Source organism: Silurus aristotelis, assembly GCF_946808225.1.
Source record: "Silurus aristotelis genome assembly, chromosome: 20".
NCBI lineage: Eukaryota > Metazoa > Chordata > Actinopteri > Siluriformes > Siluridae > Silurus > Silurus aristotelis.
In genome coordinates, this window is record NC_139593.1 from 2,503,648 (window position 1) to 2,509,548 (window position 5,901).

The 5,901-nt window shown below is 38.2% G+C and overlaps 1 long non-coding RNA gene across 1 annotated transcript; it reads right to left on the minus strand.

Moving 5' to 3' along the window:
- Positions 1-1,239: 1,239 nt before the first annotated feature.
- On the minus strand, positions 1,240-3,305 carry LOC310715927. Its single transcript, XR_014530445.1, has 3 exons — positions 3,222-3,305; positions 2,977-3,033; positions 1,240-1,365 (listed from the first exon to the last, which is right to left on the minus strand). It is a non-coding gene; the product is annotated as an uncharacterized lncRNA (long non-coding RNA).
- Between the last annotated feature and the right edge of the window lie 2,596 nt (positions 3,306-5,901).

Genomic DNA, 5,901 nt, shown 5'->3' on the forward strand with positions numbered 1-5,901 from the left:
AATGCATGTTGCCTGCATGCTGCTTGCTTATTTTACTATTTTTTTTTTTTTTAAACTGCCGGTTTTTCTAATCCTTAACCTAATCCATCATCCTTATCTGTTTACTGGCCTTTCTAAGATGTGTTACATTTACAAGCATTTTGATTATATGCTGTATTCTAAACTTTATATATGATAAACTTTACTTTAACGCATTACTATTGATTTTGTCTCTGTTATTTCATTTGTCTCTGTTAACTCTGTTAATACCCCGAGTTCTTAGCGAAGCTGATTATTATATTATATTATTGCTGAATAATGTTTATGTGTAATATGCGGATTTAAACTAATATAAGCAATGTTATATGTGATCTGAAGCACATTAGCATATGGTTTGTGCTCTGACATGCACTGTTAACTGTGGGACCTCATAAAGACAGGTGTGTGCATCTCCAAATCATCTCCAATCATCTGAATTTACTACAGGTGGACTCCATTCAAGTTTGCAAAGATTTCAAACAAAAGTATTTCACGTTATCATCATGAGGTTTTGTTTGTAGAATTTTGAGGAAAATAAAGAGTGTAATTCATTTTGAAATAAGGCTGTAACATAATGTGGAAAAAGTGAAATGCTGTGAATACTTTCCAGATGAACTGTATATTTATTAGAAGTTCAATTTTAACCAGCATGTTCATGAAGCTTCGGCTAGTTTAAGTAACTGTACTGTGATATATAAATATATATTCACTAAAGCTTGTAAATCAAAATATACTAAACATAAAAAAAACATGGGGTTATAATTGTGTTTATAGCAATTAGCAGGCACACACACACACACACACACACACACACACACACACACACACACACACACATATAAGCTGCCTACAATTTAAATAATGTTAATACATCATAAAGTTCTTTAGTAATATTAGCTGGCTAGCTTGTTGCTAACAAAACACACACAACCAATAAGTAAGAAGAATGAAATATTTTGGGTGGTAACGTTAACTCCACTACATCTTATTACCCTGTCACTCAATATTTTATTATAACACACACACACACACACACACACACACACACACACACACACACACACACACACACACACACACATATTGTTTTCTTCATTACTAAATGCAATCTTTACATTCAGATCTTTAGTTGAGTTTCAATAATTTTTCTCACTTTAAATATGTCCAACAAAAATTGATAATTGATAAATAAAAACAGCTTTAAAATAATGAAATCTGGTTTAACTGGCTGTAAGTTGCTGATGTTTCTGGTGTAAAGGGACGATTCAGGTTCTTCACTTCAGTGAGGAGTTTTCTCTCTTCATCAGCTGTTTCAGGACCCATTTTCTTCATTATGTTCCTGAAAGTCTGTGAGACAAAAAACAGGAACATCATAAATTTGTGTTGAAATAGAACTCACTCACATTTTCAGATGAAAGGAAGTCATAAGACCAGACCTAAGAATAGGTGCATTTACATGTAGCATTGGAATTGATTTAAAAGTCCAATCCGAATGAAAATGCTCCATGTAAACACCTGAATCAGAATAAAAAAGCCCAAACCGAATGTAATTGTAATGGGTTTGAGAGGGGTGGGATAAACCTGTTTATAAACCAAACAAAATACAAATTCTGCCATGTAAACACATTAAACCAATTAGTGCCATCGATAAGACCCATTGCTTGAGACACAAAATGCACTTCCTTAAATCTCCATGCGATTTTGGAAGCCTCCTGTTCACCTGGCATCTAAATCAGATCTCGTATCAGCTCATTCCCTTGCAGAATTTGTAGATGAACGTTTTTACTGTGCTCTTAAGAACAAATTAATTTGGCACAACAAGGATTTTGAAAAAAAGGTGTACATGTAAACGTGGGTAATGGTTTTCAATGAAACAAAAAATCCCAGCCATAAAGATTAAGTACAACAAAGCACAAATGATATTAATATATTAATACCAATGAATTTTGAATGTTGTTCTTTAATAAATGTATCCAGACTGAAGATCCACCATATAGAACACAAGCAGAGAAAAGATGATGATGATCAGGTGATCAGGAATGTCTCTGTTCTCAGTCATGCTCTCATCACTGACTCCCTCTGTCTCATCCACGTTAACCCCAGACTTCTTACTGCCTTCTGCCTGCTCAGTGTGACCTTCATAAACTAGTCTACGTCTGTGGTGTGAGAGAGACAGGAAATGATACACCAGTGGATTGAAAAAGCAGCACAATGACAGTAAACAGTGCAGTGAGAAAAAGAAAAATTAAACATATCACCAAATACATTAAAACTAAAGTAACGAGTCTGATTTAAAAATTTTAGAAGTAGAAGTACAGATATTTTGTAAAAATTTAATGAGTGAAAGTAAAAAGTTGAAGTAAAGAACTGATTCCAAAATTTCTTCTACTAAAGAACAGTTACAAAGTATTTGTACTTCTTTGCTTTCCACATCTGCTCCTGACCTTCTGATCACTAACACAAATCTGGAAATCTAATGTCACGTGAAGAGATTTGACCAGAGTCTATATCACCCACATACTGTACGTCTCAGTGCAGGATTATTCCCAAGCAGTGTGGGAGACGGCCAAGAGATATGTTTCAGGTAGTAAAGGAGCAATGCCTGCTGTAGAAATCATGAGGAAAACCAGGAACAATGACACCTAGTGATTTATAAAATTTCTAATCACACACTTGATTTCACCCAAATGAGGATGGGTTCCCCTTTTGAGTCTGGTTCCTCTCAGGGTTTCTTCCTCATAACATACAAAAGGGAGTTATTCCTTGCCACAGTTGCCCCAGACTTCTTCAACAGTCGAGCCAAAAAGATAAACAAATGCAAAAATAAGGTCCAAATGGTCAGTCTCTTCTGCAAGATATTTCAGGATTAAAGGAGAAGAAAAACATGAGTAAAGGGGTTCCTGGCTGATGAAGCCCCCGAGGACACTGTAATGTGTGTGTCAAGTACAAACATCTCACTTTTGCTGGCATCTAATCAGAAGACGTGGCCACATCAGCAGGACTGGGATGAGAAAACTGTGAATAAAGAGAAAGTCATGACCTTGGTGAATAATTGGGTATAAAGATCAATAAAACAAATAAAACAAAACCTAATCTAGCAGAATACAGATTTAATGAAAAAAGTAAAAAGTTATCCTTCTCTTAAACCAAACATTCTTCATAAGATGTTCTACAACTAACAATATTTTTTACGTAACACTTACTGTAAGTGTGTGATAAACATCATCAGATTTCCGGTCTGCAGGGTCGAGAGCTGCATACGTGTCGTCTTTAGCACTCAGCCCAATGTTCTGCAGAGAGGAGGGGTGGAGAACATGAGCAGGTTCTGCTGAAGATCTTTACAGAAAGAGTTTATTATGAACAAAGCAGCCACTTTCTGTATTAACTCACCTGATGGTCACCTTCATCTTCCTTTTTCTTCTGTCTCTTGCATCTGTTCATAAAAAGTCAAATATTTCCCCATCAAAAGTATCTTTAGAGAAGATAATCATGCATTTATCAGCACAGTTTTTCTCACCTCAGCCAGAAGAGGGCAGAGAGAAGAGCTCCAAGTGCAAAAAAACCAGCAGCCACATACACAATCAACGAGCCACCTTATAGTATAAGTATACACAAACACACACACACACACACACACACACACACACACACACACACACACACACACACACACACACGAAGAGAATATACAGATCATATATAAAGGAGAAGTAAAAATATTTTCATGTTCATCCACAAAGTACAGGATGTATAATGGAGCAGTTATCAAACAGGAACATCTAAACATCTCTCACCACTTATAGTGATGGACACTGCAGCTGATCTCTCAGAGCCGAGTTTATTCTGAGCCTCACAGTAGTACAGTCCACTCTGTAGAGCTCTGTAACTCTGTCCTGATCCTACAGGTGATGTTTCATTCTCCTTAAACCAGGTGTAGGTCTCCACAGGTGGGTTACCGTCACTGCTGCAAGTCAGATTCACAGAACTTCCCTTCACTTGGTTAGAAGAGATGCTGATGGACACTAAGACTCTCTTTGGAGGATCTGAATGTATAGAAAAGTATAAAATAAACATACACCAATGATTATTTTGTCTAATTGGCTGTGAGGAGATACTGGTTTTGTCTTAATGTACAAACATAAACATACTCATTGTAGGAAACTTTAAAAACTGTCTAAACAAACATCATAACATGCAGAGCTTCTTCTCTCCTTCTCTCCTTTACTTCACATTTAAATAATCAGGAAACTTGAGTACCATTTAGTGTTGCATTAATGTAAGAACTTCACAGTGTTCAGCTTCAACTTACACAGAACATTCAGAGTTACACTGGTGGAGTTCTGATACCCGACTTCATTACTGCACATGCACTTGTACTCTCCACTGTCCTTAGTGCTGATCTTAGAGATGGTGAAGGTCTTTATTTTTCCCACTGATGTTGTCCCCATCAACCAGGTGTAGGTCTTCACAGGTGGGTTTGCATCACTACTGCAGGTCAGAGTCACTGAACTGCCCTCCACAATCTCACCAGAGGGACTGATGGACACTGCGACTTTCTTTGGAAAATCTGTCATATACATGAAGGTATCACATTACCTTGGATCTATAAAAGTTCAAGTTTATTTTTGTAGCACTTTTAAAAAATGGAAATTGTCTCAAATCATCTTTACAGAACTTTACAATGAAAGTAAATGATGTGTATTTATCACTGATGATGAAGCCTGGGGCGACTATGGTGAAGGAAAAACTCCCTTAGATGTTATAAAAACCTTGTGAGGAATCAGACTCAAAAGCCGAACCTCATAATCATTTGGGTGATTACAAGAGTGAAACTATGAATCTTAAAACATTACAGAACACTGGAGAGTGAGAACTAACATGAGCACTGGAGTGTGTGATTATGAGTAAAGTCCTTTCTACAGTCTTATATAGTCAGTTGAGATTGTGAAGCCAGAAGCTTCTGATCAACTCATAAAATAGCTCAACATCTGGGATCATCAAAGATCCAACACCAACTTATCAACCTCAAATAGGTTCAGTGTCCAAAATCCACATGAAGTGAAATCCAAATGGCGCTGGTACGTCTCTAGATAAAATATTAATTTGTTATTGTGTAAAGTATTGATTTTTGTGAGTCCCAAAACCTGTGGCAAAGGCTAAAAGTTTAATTGTGGCAGACATTGTGGCATCTTCTGTGTTGCCACGAAGATGTGTGTAGAAGAAGGGGTGTGGTTGAGTGTTGATTTTTCAATTGAGTGCAGAATAAGGATCATTGAGTGTTAAGGATCCCAGACGTGTGTGTATCTTTTGCAATGTTTACAAAAAAACTTGAAAGCTTAACAAAAAACAACTCCCCAGATGAATACAATTACACCACCCACCTCCAGTATCCCGCTGGCTCTTCCAGCTTTATATTCCAGCAAAGCAGCCGAGTGCGATGGCTTTGTCCTACAAGTCAACTTATACATGGAGATGCAGCCTCACAAGTTTCCCACCGACCGGTCCAAGATAGCGTTTCTCATAACACTGCTAACCGAGAAGGCTTTGTGATAGGCGAGAGCAAAGTGGAGGGCCAATAGTGCCATTACCACCTCATATACGCTCTTCACCAAACACTTTGCGCAGGTGTTCTGCACCGCCACCGGGGCTCTCACCACAGCAGACCAACTATTCAGTCTGAGCCAAGGCTCCTCCTCATTTGCTGAGTACAGCCTCCGCTTGCGCACCCTAACCACTGTTAGCCAATGATCCATCTGCATCTCCCAGCACGTGGCTGCCTGTCGATCCCTGGTGGCTCCAGTGCCAGACCCACTGCCTGCACCACCAGCCCCAACCACGCCCTGCCTAAATCTTCCTAGCATCCACACTAGTGGAAAGCCCAAA